Raw genomic sequence first — 23,199 nt, 5'->3', positions numbered from 1 at the left:
TGATTTTTTTTTGTTAATGTAGAATCTGCAATTTAGTTCAGAGAGTTAATGATGTGCCTTGTGTTTGGTAGCGACATCTCCAGTCCATTTTATTTTTTTATGGATATTTATTACTTTTGAACTCAGATAGCATTAGTGCTTAACGTCATTAATTGGCAAACGTCCGTAAAATAACGTTCATAACGATGGTATATTACCTTTAAGCGTTTTGATGGAAATTGATTTTGAAGTCCAAGGTGATTATTCGGTTAATCACAGTTGGTTTTTTTAGAGTAACAAGTGAATTACTTGAGGTTTAATCGGGTGGTGAAGGAGGGGGATTTGGGGTATTTCACCAGCCGCGGACACGGGGTAGTCAGTTCCTGTAGGGTAGGCATGCTGACAAGTCCCTTATTCCCTCAAAACTTTGTCGCCCAGAAGCTTGGCTTACAGGAGTGCGCCCAAACTCCCAACATAGTAAAGTACATAATTTTAGTAACAAACCATTGCTGTTCTAAATTTTAATAACGTTGAAGCAACTTTTGTTCAAAAAAGTTTTTTTAGCGAATTCATATCTGTTATGAACTTCTATTGTGTTGATGAACTTGAAGGCAAGGCTTGCCAAGCCGTTTCATAATTATGCAAGGAAACCAAATAATTGACACGTATTATTTGGCCTTGGTACAGCTTGACGTTCTATAGACACTCGCTCAACCAATACGAAGGTTATTTCTTTGATAACTTTGGTTTTTTTAATCCAAAGTCGCTCTCATTCTTTGAACACGCCAGTCTAAAGTGTCTGTTATTTCGGCATAGAAAATGAATATTTATATTTTTTGATCTGTCTATCGAAGTCTTGTTGTGTTGTTTTTTATAATGATGATGATCATATTTTTTAGCTGTGTAGTTTTAACCTTTTATTATACTGGTAAAGGCTATGATGAATTATCTTTCTGTTGAAGCTTAGCAGCTGGCACGTGTTGATACAATACGCTTGTAGTTGTACGAAAATAGTCTTTAAATTGCATGTTTCAAAGTTGAAAATATGCACTGCTTGTAGCATTTATGTCGAAATAATTTTGTTCTTCGTTATATTAGTTATGTAAAGGGGCTGAGGGGGAGGAGGCGAAAGAAAACTTTACTATTTACTGGCTATTATATGTTCATTTAAAAATAGATTTTGAGGGTCAATTTTTTAAAATTTTGTTAGGCAACTCTTAGCTTTAAGTTTGGAAACAGTGCTGCTAGAACATGAGAATTATTGTTTTGCGCGTGGGTTACCAAAGGGACAATGAAAAGGTTATTAAATTTTGAAGAAAAAAAAGCTATTCGAGAAGTTTTGCAAAATCTACCTCTGTTGGTTTTACTCAATGGCACCCGTCACTCAGACTACTCCAGCTGGTGAGAAACACATAGAGAATATGCAAAACTTCCTGGAATATTAATTGTAAAAAAAAAATGTTTTAGTTATTTTATTTACAAGGGTAATGTAATATATATATATATATATTGGTAAACGCAATTGGGGAAATAATTCTCAAACTTTATAAAAACAAATTCTCCAACAATAGTAGGATATTAGTTAGTGGGACAAATTAATTAGTTCATATGGCCATTAAATAGTTTAAAAATGGATTTTTGTAAGTGGTATTAGATTGGGTCGGGTACACATTATTGATAAGTTATACAAAGAAAAGGTTATATTAATAAATAATATTTAAACACAAAATCTTCGCTACAGGGGGGTTTAAATTAAAACAGTATAATATTAGATTAAATTAATTTAGTTTATAAAATCTCGTGGATTATTTTGAACGGTTTGAAATTGTTAATGCAAAAAATTTATGGGCGTCTTAATGTAAAAAAATATAGCGCGCTTAAAAGAGAAAAAAATGGAAGATGCGAAACTGATATTTAGAAAACTCTTCGAATATATTAAGTTTAATCAGTATTTATTTAAAATTTGGATACGAGTGTCTAAATCTCAGTTCTAAAAATCTGTTCAATGTTAACTAATAATATGAGTTTGTCTCAATAGTATCACCAGCTAATTAAAGAATTATATTTAATCACATAGCATTAACAACAGGGGCTACGTTTTTAACTTGTTTTTACATAAAATACCATTGGGGCAAAACTAATACAGAGTATTAAAAACCCTTCACTTGTAACGGCCATATCGCAAACGCGAAATGGCGTTACCCCTGGTAGGCCGTTGCTCCTCATAACGTTAAAATTAGCGAGCTTGGGGTGCCAGCGGAACGAGCATACGCTTGTAAAACTATCAGGGGCGTCTAAGAAAGTCCTATTGCACCGCGCAACTGTCCTCGTCGGAATCCCGACAGAGACTTAACCCCTTGACCAAAAGTCAAGGGGGAAGGAACTCTTAGACCCGACTCGACACCCTGTGTCTATAAAAGGAGGGGCCGGAGACCAGGAGGATATCTTTATCTTTTGGCTGCTCACCGAAGAGAGGAAGCTCTGCTTTTTACCTTGTATTTTATTTTGTACTTTTTATTTTAAACTTTAAACGATGACTGGGTGAGTGAGAATAAATTATTGTATTGAAACAGTGCTGTATTACTCTAGGGTAAGCCTACCAGTTTTGTAGGGCTTACACACTAGAAAATTTAAAAATTAATGCAAGAATCATCGCCTTTTTTCATAACAATAGCATGGCCCTACAATCCTCCCTCCTCTCCCATTCACGGTTATTATAGTCTGGGCAACATCAAAATTAATCTCTAACCATTGTAAACCTTAAACATGCTCGAGGGCCAACAATCTTACCCAAGCATAAATTACTTAAAAGGGAATATGAAACTATTAGTATATCTTCGACAGATATGATGCTCCTTTCTGGTACGATTATTGAAATTTTAGGCTTTACTCGGGGTAAATTTGATATGGATTCTTCAATCACGTTAGATCCTTTAATGTGTCTGGACTCTTTCCAAGAGCAGAACAGTGACGTCAGTCAAGTTACTGACGAATCTCTCCCTTTTTCTGATCATTGCATCACTGACCTCGTACCAGCCGTTGTCTTTTCTCACAAAGTTCACATAATGTCCCTCGGCCAACGATTGACCTTTGTGAATAATCACCCCTTTAGTTTTAAAAAGCATCTTGCTCAAAGTGACATTTTGATTTTCAAAACTTGATATTTTGGTCGAAATCTTAACTGGACGACCATCTTTGTAATCGCCACGGAGAAGACACAAAAATACGTACTTCCCGCTGGATATCAATACATCACGCTCTTGAATTTTTGGGTTGTTACAAAATACGCACCGCATCTCTGTTAATCTCATCCTTTTTTCTAGAGATTTCCAATCAATTTTATCTCGGTTTTCTAGTGGAAGATTGAAAATGTTGCTTTCAACAATATTTTCCGAATTTTGTTCAACTTGACATTTGGTGCATTTGGTAACGTTTCGCGACTTTGACAAAAAAAGATCTTTTAGAACCTTAGAGTAATCGGCTTCCATTTCTTGGCTTAGTGTCGTCAAGAGCACCATCAAAAATTCACTGGCGTCTTGTTGATCGTTTTGCGTAAAATTATTTCCAACAGCCATTCTCAGTTCCAACCCTTTACGACTGAAAGTTCCTTGAGAACTCTTGATGTCGTTTATCGTGTCATGTAGGCAACGTAAAACTGGTTTTTCAACGAACGATCTATTGTAAGATTTAACCAATTCTCTTAATTCCGGCACTAATAAGAGCAGTTGCAAAAGGCTATTAGAATAGCACGTTACTTGATCATCGTTAGCTAAACCCTTCAAGGGAAAACTATCCAAACTCTGTTGGGCTTTCCTTTTCTTCTTCGGTGTTTCTTCACATCTCTCTTCCTCGCCTTCTAAAAGGCTTTTAGATAGTGTAAGCGCACTTCTTTTCCCACCGCGCCTTTCTTTCGACTGCGTTATTTCCAAAACAGGCAGATCTGGCCTATATTTTTTGCGAAGCCTGTTATACTCCATTATGGCTCGTCCATCCGCCTTAATTTTTAGTCGGATCGAACTGTAATAGATGGAGTCCGGCTAAGGACGTCACTCTCGATAAAGCGACGTACGTCATGCCCGTTCCAAATAAATTCGGACCCAAATCCATAATGGCGCATTTTGAACTCATTCCTTGGCTTTTGTGTATCGTAATAGCGTACGCCAGGATGACGGGAAACTGCGAGCGCTTAACGTAAATGTTTGCCATGAGCAAAAATTTGACGCAAATTTTCTCAACTAAAAAGTCAGAGTTAGCGTCGTCGTTATCCGGTTCGCGATCTACTCTGAGAAAAATACCAATAACGTTGCCTTGTTCGTCCTTCTTGAATCCAGTTATGAAACCCATCGTACCATTTACAACGCCTTCTTCAAAACTGATATTCCTTCTGACCATTATGTGGCAGCCAACGCACAGAAATAATTTGCTCTCCAAACCACCCGTTTTGGACGGTTCGTTTTCTAGCCTTTGCAGTCTCCTGAGAATGTTTTTATTAATTTTTTTGTCGTAGTCAGCGAGTCTATCCTGGCAAGGAATGACTTCAACTTTCTCGCCGTTTTTTCGCAGCATTTCACAGTTGAATTTTTCGCACATGGCTAATTTAGGCATCAAACAAATTGGGTGAAACCCTTCATTGGACAGCTTAATGAAAAGGTCCATAGCCACCTCGATGTGTTGTCCGTCAGCAACCAATCTACTTTTTAAGGTTGCAACATCAGCTTCGGAAATATTTCCAATTCTAACTCTGCTTAGAATGTCGCCGTAACTTTGGTCGTTGGCTTGTCTAACATTTTGCGTTAGTTCATCGTATTTAAAAAACTTCCAAAGATCACTTCCTCCGATGCAATTGAATCTAAGTCTGGCTTCTTCGGAAGTGATTTTGATAAACGCGGGATTCCCTTGAACCGGTGGCAATTGGAAAAAGTCTCCCAAAACAAGAATAAATACAACTCCACCAAATGGTTGGTTCATTTCCCAAAATTCGTTCAGCCTCAAGTGAACGTGAGTCAGTAACACCGACGAGACCATGGAAATTTCATCAATAATTAACAGTTTTAAATTTCCCAAAGTTTCTTTCATAATGCTCATATTGTCAGAACTTAGGGAATGGTATTCGGCAATACGCCCATGATCTACCGGCAACATTAGTAATCTGTGTAATGTTACGCCATTAACATTCAACGCTGCCAAACCCGTTGGCGCGGCAATTGCCACGCTAGCAGGATTTTGAAAGCGTCGCCTTACGGCGTTGGCGAGAGTGTCGATAAGAAACGATTTGCCAGTGCCACCAGGTCCCGACACAAAAAGGCACTTGTTTCCAGATTTTTCCCCCTCTTGGGAGAAGTGATCCATGATGTGATCATATATTCGCCTTTGATCCAAGTTTAGTAACGCCACATTGTCAACATCAGTCTCGAAATTCATTTCCATGGCAGCTTCTACATCAGCCATCGCATTCTCAACTTCAATAACAATTTCCTTCCCTTGCAACGCATTTTCATCGTCGTCACTTTCCGCTTCCGAAATTACGGTTTCTGGCTCTTTCGCCTTTTTAGAAGCCTCGCGTTTCTTTTCAACTTCTTTGGAAACCGAGAGTTTCTCGTGATATTCTCTCATATCTTTTAACACCGAAAGCGAGTTTTCGAAAGCATCCGCGTAAGTTTCAAACTCGCCTAATAGTTCAGTTTCGTCACGCCAAGGTTTGAAGAGGATCAGTAGAGCGTGACAATACTTTTCTTTCTCCTCTATCGGGTCGTGAATGTAGTGCTCCACTATGTAGGGCTTAATTCTCTTTCTCATGAAACCCAGATTGTTTTTCAACTCGATTACATTCGCATTTTTCTCGACACCTTCAGAGTGCTTCGCGTATTCGTAAAACTGACCAAATTCCCGCAAACTAAGATTTTCCAAGCTGTCGGGACGATTCGGATACTTGTCGTCGACGAACCCTTTTTGGCAAGTGTCCTTGCTTTCGGGGTCAGTTTCCCTCAAACGAGCGAGTTCCTTGTAACCTTTCAAAATTCTCGATCGGTTTTCTTTCAAGTTAGTGTTTATAAATTTAGTGCTGTCGGACTTGTTGTAAAGATCTTGGCCCAGCATCATATCAAGAGCTTCATAAATTCCTATTTGCTTGCACGTCAAAGATTTCAATCTATAGGCAAATAATTTTTTGGACAAACTTTCATTCCCTAACTCGGCAAAAGTTTGGTCCATGTCAGCTCGGTCTCCCTTTGTCACGTACGCAGTGACATAGTTTGCCACTATTTCCGATTTGTCAGCGACAAATTGAAAATCCATATTGGCTTTGGAAGCCAAAAGAAGCGTGGGATTATAATCATTTATTAACTCTTCGTGATGTTTTCTCGGCAAGTCGTACAGTCGTTTCTGCACCTTTTTCATCTTACGATGACGAGTAACTGATCTGACGGAATTCATAGTGGCAACGTTTGTTACGTTTCGAGGGAAACCGTAACGACACACTTTTGATCCCTTTTTAGAATTTTTCACCTTTTTATAACAACTGGAGGTGCATTTGTGAGTTTGAAATTTTTTTACCAGCCGGTGCAGCTCCGGACTTACCGATGCGCTTGGCATCGAACACGTGACGTGTTTTTGCACGTAATCCAAAATAGTCTCGGACGAAGAAGTTCCAATCTTTGGAGCGTCCTTGGCCCACAAAAGCATGTGGTAGTGAGGTAAACCTCGAGATTGGTATTCAACCCGCCAAAAATGATGTTCTATCATGCCAAGAACTGGATTTTGCTTACACAAGACAAAGTTGTTTAACAGCGACCGCACTTTGTTGTGAAAGTGCAAATTGACGCTAAGCGGATCGAAATTCAACAATTCAGCCACCGTCATCGACTGTACTCCTGGAACGTCTGAATTCACTTTTCTCAAGTGATCGTGCAGTTCCACGTCATCATATTCGGCCGGATTAAAAGTCAAGAGCCAGGTTGGAGGGCCAAATTCCCGAATCATCGCTAGAACGGATCTAAGGACTTTATACCAGTAGTCCTTAGTACCTCGAATATGGCCCAAGAAAGTAGCTAAATTACTCTCAAGTTCTTTATCGCCAGATTCAACCCGACTGAGCAAAGTTCCAACTCCAATTGGCATGGGTTTTTTAACACGAAGAACGTAGTTCAAACTGCTAGAAATCGCTTTCATTTCGCATTCTTGATAAGAATGAAACAAATAGGCGTAATCTCGTCTAAAAATTGGACTTTTGTTCAAAAGACGGGATAAACGATACTCGGTTTCCGTTATTTTTCCAAATGGTCTATCATCGTGCTTGCCAAAGCGACCCCGAGGGAACAAATGAACGAAGCTCATGTATTCCAGTTTTTTGTCCCAAGTGCTAACCGGCTCGGCTTCGACGCGCTTCATTTGGTAAGTACCCAATAAATCCTTCGGTGGTTGGACGTTCACCGGATGAATAGAGTAGTGATCGTACAGATCATTGGCTTCGTATTCGGAAAGTTTTCGCAACAAAGCATCGGGCTGCGTTAAAATTGCGTAGGCGTCGTCTGCTGCAAGGTTCAAGTGATTTTCACCCTGCACGCCCATAATTGAAGCGTTTTGGCCAGCTTGCATGTCGTGACCGCTATTCACCGCTTCCATTGGAAGCGCAGCGGGAGCACGTGGCACCGCATCACAGCCATCGTTGATCAGCGCTAGTGGATCTGTAACGCTCAGTAATTCATCGGGAGTCAATGAATTATCTCCGCCATCAACATTTTGCGTCCCACAAATATAATCCAGATTCATTGCCGAAATATCAATGTCTTTGTAAAAAGGATTAATTTTTTTTAGCACACTGAATGCTTTCAACACTTTTTCGAGGCAAACAACCTGCTGCCAAACTTTTTTGTCCGCAGTGGGAACGCCATTCACCAAGATATGCAGTTCGTGATTTGTGGGCAACGTCTTAGGAATTATCTTCAAATTTTTCTCCACGGGTATTGGAAGATAAATTACTCTTCCCTTTAAAGCTTTAACCGTACCAAACTGCATGTTGGAATTGGTTTTGGTGCCTAACCGCACCACAGTGTGGAACGGCTTCACAAGCTGAATTAAAACTTTCTCAAACATGTTTAAAGAGGTGACATCTGGCGGAGGATTGTCAACCGCCAAGTTGTTCAGAAAACATCTAATGGGAACTTTACCCTTTCCCAAATCCGTGGCGCAGTAACGACATAGAAGCATGTCTGCTTCTCTCGTGTCGGAATTATTCATTATCCAACCAGCTCTTAAAATCAAATAGGCCTCGTTATCAAAAACGGCACTGTTTACCAGTTTTTCTAACGCTCTTAAATCAGATTTTTTCAGTAATCTTAAACAGCAGTCGCAGGGTGTATCGTGAAATTCGTTGGTATGTAGCATTGCCCGAGCGAATTGATTCTCGTAAAGACTCAAGATTTCATTTTCATCGAGACTCGGCCGAGGAGCGTTAACGCTTCCTGTAGGAGCATCGTTTTGTTCCTTATTCAAATTTTTTCCACGTGTGACAAGGATTTTTCTCAATTCCGCCATGACTTTTCGCAAAGACAAATTTATCCCGTTTATTTGGTTTTCCATTTTTTGAGCGCAAATTAGCGTCTCCACCTGGCGGCATAGTTCTCTTAGGTTTTTTCCCTGTCTCAAGTAGAGATTTACGCTCCACATAGTTTTTTGCACTATTTCTCTTAAACAACGCCTTGTTTTTAAGATAGTACCGTTTACACTTAAGTTTGTTAGTTTTATCATGTTTCAATGATTTACTCTGAACTTGCGATTTTAACTTAAAAGAAGAAATACAATAAAGCGTTGCACAAAGAACGCTTTGGAACCACAAAGCTATCCAATAAAGCGTTGCACAAAGAACGTTTTCTAACCACAAAGCTATCCAATAAAGCGTTGCACAAAGAACGTTTTGGAACCACAAAGCTATCCAATAAAGCGTTGCACAAAGAACACTTTGGAACCACAAAGAAGTACAATTATATACACTCTTAAATAAAAACAACATACAGTGAAATGTAATCAAAAGTATTAGGCTTAACGTGAAGGGAAAAAAGAATAAAAATTAAACAAGAGAAAAAATGTAAATAATTTAATACAGACGTTGTAAAGTAATGGAACTAATAAAAGCAGTTATTAACCCTTAAAAGATTAATTAGAAATGAAATTAATTGTAAGTCTTAGTAGTAGCAGAGGAAAATGTGTTGGAGAATACGTACCAAAAGTCCAAAACACCGAAAGGCACCCGAAAACGTGCCGCACTGGCGCTTAACATAAAAAAGGCTTAGTTAAAAAGTCACAGTTGTGTACAGGACCGAAAATAAGCACAAGAACATTTATAGGCTGGGCCGGAAATAAGCACAGGACACTGGACATTGTCCAATAAAATTTTAAAATGTCCCATAATAGTTTTAAAAACACAGGGCGGCTCCTTTATGGAGCTCAGCATTCACACAAATATTTAAATTTTTAATTATTATTATTATTCCTCTCTTTTATTTTACACTGTCAGTGCATAGCCCACTCGATCACGCGCTCCACCGTCGTGGAGCGCGTGATCGAGTGGGCTATAGTCAGTGTCGCAAATTTCAAATTTTAAGGAACGAAAGTGAGTTCTATGCCAAAATTTATTTAAGAATTAATTTTCTTTTATTAGTTTTTAAGCTCAGTCATATATTTAACAACTTGAAGGTTTATTTATATGAATTAGTTTGAAAATAGATAGTGAGCACTTTCTAACGTTAATTGTGATTTGTTTTTAATTCCTTGTTAACCGGCCAAGGCTTACAATGGACAGCTGGAAGATTACGGGCAACGTCTACGTGACGAACAACAGTGGTGGTGGAGGCGGTCGCGGTGGTCGAGCCTGTAAACGTGGGGGGCGTCCGCGCATTTGTTATTTATGTAAAAAAACAGGCCATTTCATTAGAAATTGCCCTGTCCTGAAAGGTACGGATCCTTTTTTAAGAGCTGATGGTGTGACCATGGATAAAGAATGCGCGTGAGGGAATTTGTTTTAACGCTATAGGATAGGCAACTCCCTATCTCGAACGACAGCTTATTCTGTATATACTCTGTTACAACATCGGTTGTCAGCACGCGCAAAGCTAGGTCTCTATGTAACGTAGTTTTTCACGCGTTGACAAGAGACGAGGAAAATAAGGATCTTCAGGATTTAAAATATCCGCGAATTTTTTAGCTCGAGTGCATGGACCTCTAGGCCTTAGGCAATTTGACCCGTATTTGAAACTAAGGCCTAAAGGTCCGTGCAGGCGTGCACTGGAAGTAAGAAACTCGCGTCTCGCGCATATTTTAAACCTGAAGTTACTGAAGTTTTTCGTCTCTTAACATTACGCACAAAGCTACGTTACCTAGAGACCTAGCTTTGAGCGTGCTGATCACCGTTGCTGTAACAGAGTATAATAATAATAATAAAGTTTATTGACGGGTAAAAAGAAAGCCAGAGGCTTATTGTATAATACAGAATAAGCTGTCGTCTGAGACATATAGTAAGCTCGCCTGGAGCCGCCTCTGGTGCAGATCTTGGTGGTAGTAGCAATTTGCCCTATATGTGTCATTTAAATATTATAACAAGTTAGAGCCAATTTATCAATAAGATCAACTCAGTCTTGATCAGCGTGGGAAATAAGGCGGTGGCACAGGGCAAATGACCAGGTTAAAAATTGCCTGGACCAGTTTAGAAATTAAATCGGAGGGGGGTCAGTGGTCCACTTGACCACTAATAAAATTCAAGGGTAACCAGAGTCCAGACATCTCAACTGCTTGAATTATCCACTTCTTTACTTTAGCAGACGACGCGTCCTGGTGAATGGTCATGGACCAGTTTATTTATTCCAGGGGGTCGCTGTCCCCATGTCCAGTTTCAAAAATATCCTTATTTCCCACCCTGCATGTATTTTAAGAAATGATACAACTCCGTGGTTGAAAGACTGGCAGCACAATACTATCTCTCATGACTAGTTAATTGTAAACACTGGGCCTTTTTTTATCCAAATTCTAGTTCCTAAACTATATTTAGTTTTCACATATGGGGGATTCATACCATTTACGCCAGGAGGGCAGGCTACCTGGAAGACAAAAACCCCTTTTACATTTTTTCCTCCAGGCGCCTCCTAGCCTTCAGGTGTAAAGGGTATGAATCCTCCTTGTGTTTAATAATTGTTAGACCAAATGAATGGCTTAGCAAACAAAAAGATAGTCTTAATTCAATAAAGATAGTTAATAGCCTATTTATATTATTGGAAAAGAAAAAAAGGAGGAGGAAATGCCTCAGGGCAAGGAAGGAGAGGGGGTGCCACCGAAGGCCCCCCAGGATGTCGTCATCCAAATGGAGGATGACGACAGGGAGGAGACTGTCGCCAAGGAGACTGTTTAATTTTTGTTTTGTAAGTAAAATAAATAATTAAAGTTCTTAGAAATAATGTGATGAATTATATTAAACTGGGGCACTGGAAAAAATGTTAACAGTTTTTATTAATGTTAGACATGAATATTATATTAAAAAATTTAGGTACAAATATAATGAATGACGAAATATAGTTCCTTAAGCAGTAAAACTCTGAGCATATTTCTCCAGAATAGGCAAAACTTTGGTTAGGGCTAAAATGTATTATTATGAGTAAAGTCTCATAGTTATGGATTAGCCAGGACGTTGTGGGTGACAATGAAGGGACCTGTTGCTAATACGCGCGAAACTTTAAACTAGCCTTACAATTAGTTGTTACTGGCTTTTCTACCAGTATTATATGGTTAATTTAATTTCCTGTGCCCCAATAAAATTCTTCTTAGAGTATAATTTTTCTTCTTGTTTTATAGAGTATAATTTATCTTCTTGTTTTATAGAGTATAATTTATCTTCTTGTTTTATATAGGATCATCATTCACCTGTTTTTTTTTTTATTTTTAGTTTGTAAAAATCACAAAAATTTCATTGTTTTAAAATTAATTAAATTATTAAAATTACATAATTCACTTTTCTATTAATCATTTAAATTTGGTCTATTATTCCAATTTTTTAGTTTACACCCGGGAGGGGGGAAGGTGTACGGGACTAGGAAATCATAAATGGTGTGCAGTTTTATAATGATTTATTCCAATTTTATTTATTAATTCAACATTAATTAATCATTGTAATATTTAATAAAATATGTTCATAAATGTAATGTGTTTCTAATGATTAATTTGAAATCTACAATATGTTTGATATTCAATACGAAAATTTAAGTAGAAATGTCCTGTTTGTTTTTATCATAAAGCTTACTTAACACTTATAAGAAATCAATCATAAACGTCATGCGTAATTTCCAAGCTATGTGTTGTATACTATCGTTAAAATTGCATTTAAAATAAAAATTAATTTACTTGGTTTTATTCCGTGAGTATAAAACTGGGAACTCAGTAAACCGCAATAATTTTTAATTTAAATAATGTAAATGTAAAATAATATTAAATGAAAGAATCTATACAGTTCTGTTTGGCATAATTTCCCTTGAAAAGTTATCGCCAAAGTTTCGGCAGCGGAGGTTTCATCATTAAGGTTTAACACGTATTTGAGACTGAGGCCTAGAGGTCTGTGCTGTGCAGTTTTCGGACAAACACACTTTGCATGTGCTGTCAGCCTGTCATTGACAATTGTAATTCCTTGCCCAATGAATCATGTCGTCATTCTAACTAATAAATCCCATTTTCGTCGTAAATTATTAGACATTTTTTGTATTAAATTGTAAGCATTATACTTCTTTCACCCTTCAACTTAATGATTATTATAAAAAATTGCATTAATGTGCAGGGAATTCCTAATTAACTGACATTGTTTTTATTGTTATTATTATTTTTTTAATATTACATTATCCATTTTTGTTCTCGTATTACTCTACTCCATTATTGTCTTTCCGCAACTTGCCTAGTGTAATAAATTCCGATGTTGACACATACGTCATATTGTTGACTTTGTGAACAACACATTCAATAAATAAATAAATAAATAAATTATTAACACTGACATAAACGAATTATTTACACTGACATAAATGAATTATTTACACTGACATAAATGAATTATTTACACTGACATAAATGAATTATTTACACTGACATAAATGAATCATTTATACTGAAAATAGTGAACAAACATGAATACTGACAATAATGAACAAACATGAATACTGACAATAATGAACAAACATGAATACTGACAATAATGAACAAACATGAATACTGACAATAATGAACAAACATGTATACTGACATTAATGAATCATGTCATTAATGAATCATGTCATGAATGAATGAATGAATGGAGTCATTTAGCTACTGTTGTATAATATTAATAATATCTATTAAAATTGTCAATTTATTTATAAATTTGCGTTAACAGTTTTGTCCACATAACAAATTTCCACACATCTCAAAGAATATCTGTTAGGGTTAATTTAACCCGACGGCACTAGATGCTCCGCTAACCTTGGCAAAATAAACTTTTTCTGCAAATGAATAATTTTACAACAGTAGGAACATTGGTTTTTTTAAACTGAGTTATGGACAGTGACTGGACACGCGAATATTTTATTTATAATTAAATTTTTACCTAATAACAAATGTTGGGCATTAAATACTGATTTCAACATTCCATTATTTGTTGTTCAGAAAACTATGTTAACGCTAACGCAGAATTTTCTCCGTCAAACTGATGGAGGTATTTTGTTGAAATAAACGAAAAATACTAGCAGCATTCTAGGAAATTATTTACTATTTTTGATTTACTCACAATAGTCTATTTGGTTAGAAACCATTGTTTGTTGGTTGGCTCGCGTACCAAACTGAACTTCATCCATCAAGCGTAACATTCATATAATCACAATTAATAATAAAACTTGTTAAAAGCGTGTCAATTAAAGCACTTTGAGCTAAAATTATAATAAATGAGGACTATTAGTTAACAAAATAAGGTGTGCAGTCATTACTTATAAGGTGTGCAGTCATTACTTATTTCATTGGAAAATCACCGTTAACGGCAGTGCTATTTCTTGTGTTTAATAGTTTACAATGTAAAGAAAGATGTTACGTTGGTTGTTCTGTAGTAAGCGTGGTCTTTCAAAAAGCATTACCTAATTAAATATTTCAATTATTTGGGTAGAAATGCCAATTTTTATTTAATACAATGGAGATATGGAAATAGCGGTAACGGATAAAAGCCCAAGTGTACTAAAGAACACGACTACATTTTTTTCTACCCTGATTTGAGCAAATTAGATAACGGTATCCTAAATTAACTAGCGCTACTGTTACCTATGTTGACGAGATAAACAAAGCATTAAACTTCGAAGCCAAGAGCAGAGGATATGAAGAAACCAGGAGCCAGGATGGGATAAGAACCGTGCTACGGAAATTGTTTTGACCAAGGCTTAGTGAAATGAAATAGATTAATTTACAATAATTTACAAATTTAATGATAATTCTTACCTTAAGCGTTTTATATTTAAATAATATTAAGTTTTAGCAACTAAAAATACTAAAATTAGACCAAATTACTTTCCAAAAGCTTCATAATGTTCATAAACGCTATTTAAGGCGACGATTTAGACTCGAGTATTTGATGGCGTCGCCGACTATCGCCATTTCAACGTCACGGGACTCACGGCGGCTGCGCGGCATTATTAAAGCCGTCTTATCGCGCTCTCTATAGGCCATTTCATCCATAAAGCTTTATGAAGAAACTCTCAAATTATTATGAGGCAACTAAGCGTTAAAAAAGGCCAATTTTAATCGCGCTGATATTTTCTAGTAAATTAGTGTATCCATGATATAAAATCGCAAATCGAGTTATGTTCTAAATGTTATCAAAATTAATACTTAAACTTAATTATTTTCCATGAAAATAGCTTAGCGGAATGAAAAATGTTGTACCTTTCATTTAAGACCGTTCCCAAAACTAACAAACGTATAGTTTTTCTAATATCGGAGCCACCGGATCGTTTTTTTTTCAGAAAATTTCCCATGTTATTTCTATGGGAAAAATTCCGGTTTTTCAACAAAAGGTGTGATGAATTTTATGGAAATGAAAACCACCCTTAGCAACTTTATTTTTTATAAGAAAAACTAATGGATGGATCTTTTTGAAATTTTAACCACATATTGTGGGCCCTAATTGTAGTTCTGTGGAATTTTTTCAAAACAGTAAACTTAATACAAAAAAAGTTACATCCAATCAAAAAACCACCCTTATACATTAAGGGCAGTATGAAGTCTTATCTAAGAAAGCTACCGCTCTCTCAGAATTTTGATTGGGGATGATCCACTGTTAATCAACCTGACAAACAATGGGCCCTTGGTTAAGTTGACTAAACTCCTTCCCAGATCCAGGGTATTTGACTGACGAAAACTTTCAACGGGTTCAATCAGTCCATACGCATGTTCGACCTCGTTTACATTTAATGGTAGTTGTCCGCGACCAACGTTCCTTTCGCCAGTACTTCGTGTCGCGCTGGTATTTCAATATCCTCAGCCAATGCCACCTTGCACAATTAGATCGGACGAGTGTTGAGACCTTATTAATGGCAGCATTACGTCCTTTACTCGTAACAACTTTTTCTCAAAATCCAATATTACTTCCAAATAATCGAGCAAGTCACAACCGACGACGCAGTTGTTAACAAGACCTTCGGCAATGTATACCAGCCACGGTAGCAAAACTGAACCGATTTTATATTCGACTTGAGTCGTTCCCAAAATTTGGATGGTTTCGCCAGTTATTGAGAAGGCCTTGGTGTGATTTTCTTCGTTGTGAGGTTCATATTCTATTCCCAAATCACGGGCCAAGGAAGCCCGAATAATACTTATTGAAGACCCACTATCAATGAGACTAGCTATTTCAACGTTATTAATCACCACCGGTGCATAATACGTGACTCCTGAACGGCCCTTGACTTGCATTGCTTGGTTTGGGCGTTTCGGTTGAGTATTTTCATCCCTACGATTAGGAACATGGGTCTCTTGACGTGATTCTACCCTACGATCAGGAACATGGCTCTCTTGACGTGATTCTACCCTACGATCAGGAACATGGCTCTCTTGACGTGATTCTACCCTACGATCAGGAACATGGCTCTCTTGACGTGATTCTACCCTACGATCAGGAACATGGGTCTCTTGACGTGATTCCCAAGTGCGCCTACTTCTGCTAAAATTTTCATCTTGTTGTCGGTGGAAGCAGTCCCTTTGGAAATGGCCTTGCTGACCACAGTAATAACAATTCTGGATAGAGTCATAGTTCCCTGGTTGAGCCTAACCGTAACTCGGGGCCGAATAACGTTGTTGATATGGAAGAGAACATCTGTTTCGTGGCGAGCCATGGCGTGCACTATAGTATCCGGGCGTGTTGTTGCGAGGAGCGTTATAACGAGGTGGTTGGATACATTAGTGAAATAGGCTGAATAATTATCTTGGGGCGGGTTCGTATTCTCGTGGTACTTTTCTAGACGCAAGGCGGCTACTTCTGTAGCGAGTTGCGAGACAGTAGTTCGTAATATATTCAGTTCATCTTGGTCCGCCGAACATTTTGAAGACATATTAGGGAGTGTTTCGCTTACACTTTGAAGGGTTTCCGGGCGACGAAACCTGGGATCATTTCTTCTCATTTCCTGAAAGGCTTGCAGTCGCTTTGATATGGATAAAGCTTCGGAAAGGTCGTTAGGGTTAGCTTGATGCACACCGTCTTGTAGGCCAGAATGAAGAAAATATAAAAACTGTTCAAACACCAAAGTTTCATAAGCAGCAGCGTTCAATCCAGGCATTGCCCGATCAACTAATCGTCGTAGATCTTGGCAATAATCATCCAGATGTTCATTTGGTTGTTGAAAACGAGCGCAAAAACCCATTACATGTAGTCGTTGCCTTTCCGGTTGTAAAAAGGCCTCGGATAACGATTGAACTAAGATTTGATACGTACTCTTCTGTTGTGGCAGTAGGTTGTCGTAAGTAACGAATGATCTTCCGGTAAGAAACGTTGGTAGGATCTTGCATTTCTTCTCATCATCCCATTCTTTAGCGATTGCACATACCTCAAAATAGCGCAACCAAACTCCAAAATCTCCGTCACAGTTGTACTTTTCAGGGGTGGCGTTTAGGTTCGTGCGGTAAACAACAGCTGCTGGTTCTTGACGTCGGGGCATTGTTAACGGTGATTGTCTATCCCACCGCTGTCACCAATGTAAAATTAGTGGGGTCTGCACTGTAGGGTTCCTTCAATAATTAGGCTTAAAACGTTCTTAACTGTTGTTAATTTTTTACTCGAGACTCAAAACGTCTTAACGTCTTTACCTTCAAAATCCGACTGATTCTAATTGTTTCCGCGCGCTCCATCTCGCGCTCTTTTTCTTATTTTAACTCCACGCGCCAAAGTCTCTAGCATAATCTTTAATGTACATTTTCCAAAGTCACTCTTTTAGATAAAATTTTGTCATTACTTATTCTACAGGGATAATAGCCCCGAATTTAGTATTAACATTTAAATATTTGAGACGATTGTTCGAAAATATCGCCAATCATGGCATAATGGAATTTTTCTCGACGAACCAGCAGGGGGGATAAGAGTTGATCTTCCTTACCACGCTAATTTAGAAAACATCAGGCAAAATGGACTGCAAAAGGGTCGGGAGTACATTACGGTAAGTTAATTTATCCGAAACTACTATATTTTACTTCTGTTTCTATTTGTATTTACTTTTTTTTCTTAAGGTGGAGAAAATCCCGTTGCCGGTGGACGGCGAGACGGAAATGGTGGACATCCTAATTTTCTTAGGGTTTGAAGTTGCCCTTCCATTAGCAGTGGTCACCCAACCTACCATTTTGATGTTAGATCAACCATCCTTCCAACCCATCCCATATGCCGTGCTGTCTCTGCCGTCCCCCCCCCTACACACGAAATCCGGGGTGTCGAGACTATAACCGAACATTCGTTTGTCCCTGAATAAGGTTCCGCCAGCCAGAGGAAAATACTTCAGTCTACAGGTTCAAAGAGATCTAAAAAGAAAAGGAGGGTGAAGCCCATCATCGAGACGGACAAGTTACAAAAACAAATCAATCTCGATGAGATAATGACCCAGATATTGGCCTATCCTGAAGAGGGTTAATTTTTTTCCCACTCCCTTTTCATTTATCTACTAAACACACTTTTATCTTCAAAGATAAGACAGAATGAAATCTCATAAGTCTCAAAACAGTTCGAGGAGTAGGTTCTCCCTGCCATTTCATTTTTTGATTAAGCATACATTTTAACTCCCCAGATAGCCAGTGCGAGATTTCTATAGTCTCAAAGTGGTTCGAGGTGAAGTCGGTATATAAACCCCCGAAATATTCCTCATTATTCTACTCTGAGTTACACCCTCCATAAACGAAGTAGTATTTCATAAAATTGGTGTAAATGTTTCTGTGTAACACTTGTGATAAGCGGTATAAAAGTGAAAACATGCTGCCAAAACACGTATGCAAGCAGCATGACGATTTTAAAATGCCACAATTGTGATCGGAAATTTAAGATAAAATGTACGTTGGAAAGACACATCCGCGAACAGCATGCCGATCCTAAATATTTGTGTGTTAGGTGCGGGAGAAGTTTCGCGCGCGAAACTCGTCTTAACCGTCATTCCCAGATACACAGTCGAAATCCGTAACCATCACCTCAAAGGTCTTCCGTCTCTACCTAACCTGACGATTCCTCGTCAGAGGATTATCCGATGCCAACATCTCCAGAAGAGCCCGCCTCTGATAATTCCTTCTCTAACAATGCCGAGGAGATGTTAGCTCTGGGTGATGCCGTTCTTAGCACTAGATATACCCCGCCAGATATTCACACAGACTTCGAACTCTTTATTACCCCTCTAATCCTCAGTTTAATTAAGTATTTGAGCGACAAAATGTTTAAGAGAAATGGGATAAAGTGGAGTATATTGATTCGAGCACGTTATACTAAAGTTGAGCACACCCCATACATCCGCAGCACAACTTAAAATTAACGAACACATTTTGTTAGGTTTCAATACTACATTTATTTTATCAGCTATTAACGATTTTAGTACATTTTATTCTCCTTGTACAGCCGAATGCTCAAACCTAACTGTATATTTTTCAGTAGAAAGTAAAATGCACATGCGTAATGTTTTTAAAACGATGCAAATATTTCATAATGAAATATTTTTACTAAAGGTATTTTGGTGAAAAATACTAAGATAAGAATTCTTTTCAAATAATAAATGTTTTATAATCATGGCGTCCCATTGTTCTAGGATTCTGTTTACAACCGTTTCCAAAGACAGCCATCTTATTTGACATGGTCGAAGTATTTTCTGGGACTCTATTTTTACGAATTCCTGGAATTCTTTGAATTCGGAAATTCCTTTGCGCTATGGCTAAAATATGAATAAATGTCTCTAGGGAGATCTTCGATTGTGCGCGGCAATGTCTCGCAGGCTGACGAAGCACACAGATTGAATGAATGGCAGACGCAACCCATGACGTATAAATTAGGACAACGCACTTTTAAATGAGCTTGAACGCCACTTATGCTCCCCATCATTACAGATGCATTATCTGCAGCAAATCCGATCAAGTTTTCTAGTGGAAGCCCTAACGCTCTAAAAGTTCCAGAAATTTTTAAAATAACGGTGGTGCGTCTGCTTTAGGAACTTCCGCTAGTCCCATGAACGAATCACGGACGCGATTAATTTCCTCGTCAAAATATCTTGCAACAAAAATGTTTCAAGACATTTGGAACGGTCATACTTAAATGGGTCATTAAATTATTCTTGGATAATTGGTAATTATTAAATTATATTGCTTATCTCTCACATGAATAACAACTGACCCTCCACAAAATTACTAGTAATAAAAGGGAGCCAGTATGTGCCAACCAATATATTCAATGCAAGCGGATTTTATTGACCAAATTATTTTAACCAATTTAATTTTTTTTCAAATTCGAGTTGGGATAGTTTAAAGTCACAAAGCCCAATTTTTAATAACTGTTTTTTGATTTATTAATTCTTTTTTATTTTTGTAGAAGATAGTGGCTATCCATTAACTCCATGGTTATTGGTCCCCATAATAGGACCCGAAGAGGGTACCCCAGAATTTCGGTTTAAGTCAGCATTTTCAAGGCTAGATGTACCATTGAAAGGTGTAATGGATGTCTAAAGCAACGCTTTCGGTGTTTGCTAAAGGCTAGGGCTCTCCATCTCTCCATTACAATCCGAAATTCGCGGCACATATCATTATAGCATGTGTTGTTTTACACAACATGTGTATGGCGAATGGCCTTTGCGAAGACATTGACGTAGAAGACGACGATGCCCCATATGTGTTAGCTTGTTACTCTAGAAGATGGGAATTAAGAAAAATAACAAAACAGAAATTCATTGCCCGGAATTTTTATTCTTTCAATTAACACCTGTTAATTTTGTTATAAATATGACAAAAATTATACAATAAAGACAACGAAAGTTGGAGATCTTTGAATACACCTATCAAAACATAACATCCTTCGTATAGTTTTAATTTAATTTAATCCTTAATAAATTCTTATAACATTCTACAATCCGTCGATATTTTGTATATAAATACGGAACTTTGGGTAATGAAATCGTAAGCGCAAAATGACTAGCAACGGTAGTACGGAGACGAAAGCCATTATAATTTACTCTTGGCTCCAGGCCAAGCGTCCGAGTTGAATTTCACCATCAAGGAAATGGTTAACACCATACAAGTCATGCACAACATGTACTTTAATGAAATGGTATGCAGGGAGGGAAGGGGTGTCGTGGAGGTACATCTCCAATACTTCCCGAATGTAAGGAAACTGAAGGAAACATTCTGCAATTGCGGTGGGGTGATGGAGGTGACTAATATAAGAAACTTTTGAATAAAGAGAATGAAAATGTAATAAATAGGTGGGTGTGCGTGCTGTTAGGTGCAGCTATGGGACCCGAGAGCCTCCACTGAGAACCGAGCGCGGGGAGATATGTTTCTAAACCTTTTCGTGGAATCGATGGATGTAACAACATCGTCTCCATCCGGAGTTCCTGTTGCACCTCCCCAACCTCAGGAATTCTTAGTCACCGTATCATCAATGGCACCACCAACAACTCAGCCGCCACCCCTAAGACGGTCTAGGGGTCAAAAGAGGACCAGTTTCCAACAACCAACGGAGGACACTAGACCGTTCCTAGAGGATGAATTTAATGGACGGTGACGATATTTCGAGTTTATTTTAATGGAAAAATGATATTAAAAAAAACAATTTAAGATAATAAAATATTTTTTCCCAATTGGATAAAAATTACTAATCGTTTGCTTGAGGCGAAGCATACATTTTCCCTGACGAATAGAAATGTGCAAATGAAGTTCAAGCCGATTCTTACGTCATGCAAGAAATCCAATTAATACAGGTCCTGATGTTGGAAATGGAGAACCAGAAATTGGTCTGTAATATTAACATAAAATAGGTTTCAAAAGCCGAGATATTCTCAGTTCAAAAGCCGAGATATTCTCAGTTCCCAACACTAGGTTTCGAAAGCCCAGATTTCTCAGTTCCCAACACTAGGTTTCGAAAGCCCAGATTTCTCAGTTTTTAAACACTAGGTTTCAAAAGCCCAGATATTCTCAGTTCCTAAACACTAGGTTTCAAAGGCCCAGATACTCTCAGTTCCTAAACACTAGGTTAAGAAAACCCAGATATTCTCAGTTCCTAAACACTAGGTTTCAAAAACCCAGATATTCTCAGTCCCCAAACACTAGGTTTCAAAAACCCAGATATTCTCAGTTCCCAAACACTAGGTTTCAAAAGCCCAGATATTCTCAGTTCCTAAACACTAGGTTTCAAAAGCCGAGATATTCTCAGTTCCTAAACACTAGGTTTCAAAAGCCGAGATATTCTCAGTTCAAAAGCCGAGATATTCTCAGTTCCTAAACACTAGGTTTCGAAAACCCAGATATACTCAGTTCCTAAACACTAGGTTTCAAAAGCCGAGATATTCTCAGTCCCCAAACACTAGGTTTCGAAAACCCAGATATTCTCAGTTCCCAAACACTAGGTTTCAAAAGCCCAGATATTCTCAGTTCCTAAACACTAGGTTTCAAAAGCCGAGATATTCTCAGTTCAAAAGCCGAGATATTCTCAGTTCCTAAACACTAGGTTTCAAAAGCCCTGATATTCTCAGTTCCTAAACACTAGGTTTCAAAAGCCCAGATATTCTCAGTTCCTAAACACTAGGTTTCAAAAGCCGAAATATTCTCAGTTCAAAAGCCGAGATATTCTCAGTTCCTAAACACTAGGTTTCGAAAACCCAGATATACTCAGTTCCTAAACACTAGGTTTCGAAAACCCAGTTATTCTCAGTTCCCAAACACTAGGTTTCAAAAACCCAGATATTCTCAGTTCCTAAACACTAGGTTTCAAAAGCCGAAATATTCTCAGTTCAAAAGCCGAGATATTCTCAGTTCCTAAACACTAGGTTTCGAAAACCCAGATATACTCAGTTCCTAAACACTAGGTTTCGAAAACCCAGTTATTCTCAGTTCCCAAACACTAGGTTTCAAAAACCCAGATATTCTCAGTTCCTAAACACTAGGTTTCGAAAACCCAGATATTCTCAGTTCCTAAACACTAGGTTTCGAAAGCCCAGATATTCTCAGTCCCCAAACACTAGGTTTCAAAAGCCCAGATTTCTCAGTTCCTAAACACTGGGTTTCGAAAACCCAGTTATTCTCAGTTCCCAAACACTAGGTTTCAAAAACCAAGATATTCTCAGTTCCCAAACACTATGTTTCGAAAACCCAGATATTCTCAATTCCTAAACACTAGGTTTTGAAAACCCAGATATTCTCAGTCCCCAAACACTAGGTTTCAAAAGCCCAGATATTCTCAGTCCCCAAACACTAGGTTTCAAAAGCCCAGATTTCTCAGTTCCTAAACACTAGGTTTCGAAAACCCAGTTATTCTCAGTTCCTAAACACTAGGTTTCAAAAGCCGAGATATTCTCAGTTCAAAAGCCGAGATATTCTCAGTTCCTAAACACTAGGTTTCGAAAACCCAGATATACTCAGTTCCTAAACACTAGGTTTCAAAAGCCGAGATATTCTCAGTCCCCAAACACTAGGTTTCGAAAACCCAGATATTCTCAGTTCCCAAACACTAGGTTTCAAAAGCCC

General features: G+C 38.0%; 1 long non-coding RNA gene across 3 annotated transcripts; it reads right to left on the bottom strand.

Moving 5' to 3' along the window:
- Nucleotides 1–13,195: 13,195 nt before the first annotated feature.
- Nucleotides 13,196–14,968, bottom strand: LOC149663449 (uncharacterized). 3 transcript variants are annotated; one of them, XR_016368525.1, is made up of 6 exons: nucleotides 14,461–14,968; nucleotides 14,287–14,401; nucleotides 13,984–14,105; nucleotides 13,766–13,904; nucleotides 13,586–13,684; nucleotides 13,196–13,481 (listed from the first exon to the last, which is right to left on the bottom strand). It is a non-coding gene; the product is annotated as an uncharacterized LOC149663449 (long non-coding RNA). The 3 variants fall into 3 exon arrangements; XR_016368524.1 differs by having other exon boundaries at nucleotides 13,196–13,684; XR_016368526.1 differs by having other exon boundaries at nucleotides 13,196–13,684; nucleotides 14,287–14,377.
- Nucleotides 14,969–23,199: the final 8,231 nt, after the last annotated feature.

Source organism: Phalangium opilio, unplaced genomic scaffold (assembly GCF_054372755.1).
Source record: "Phalangium opilio isolate 3A_F unplaced genomic scaffold, DU_Popi_V2 ptg000062l_1, whole genome shotgun sequence".
NCBI lineage: Eukaryota > Metazoa > Arthropoda > Arachnida > Opiliones > Phalangiidae > Phalangium > Phalangium opilio.
This window is presented reverse-complemented; position numbering and strand designations above follow the sequence as displayed.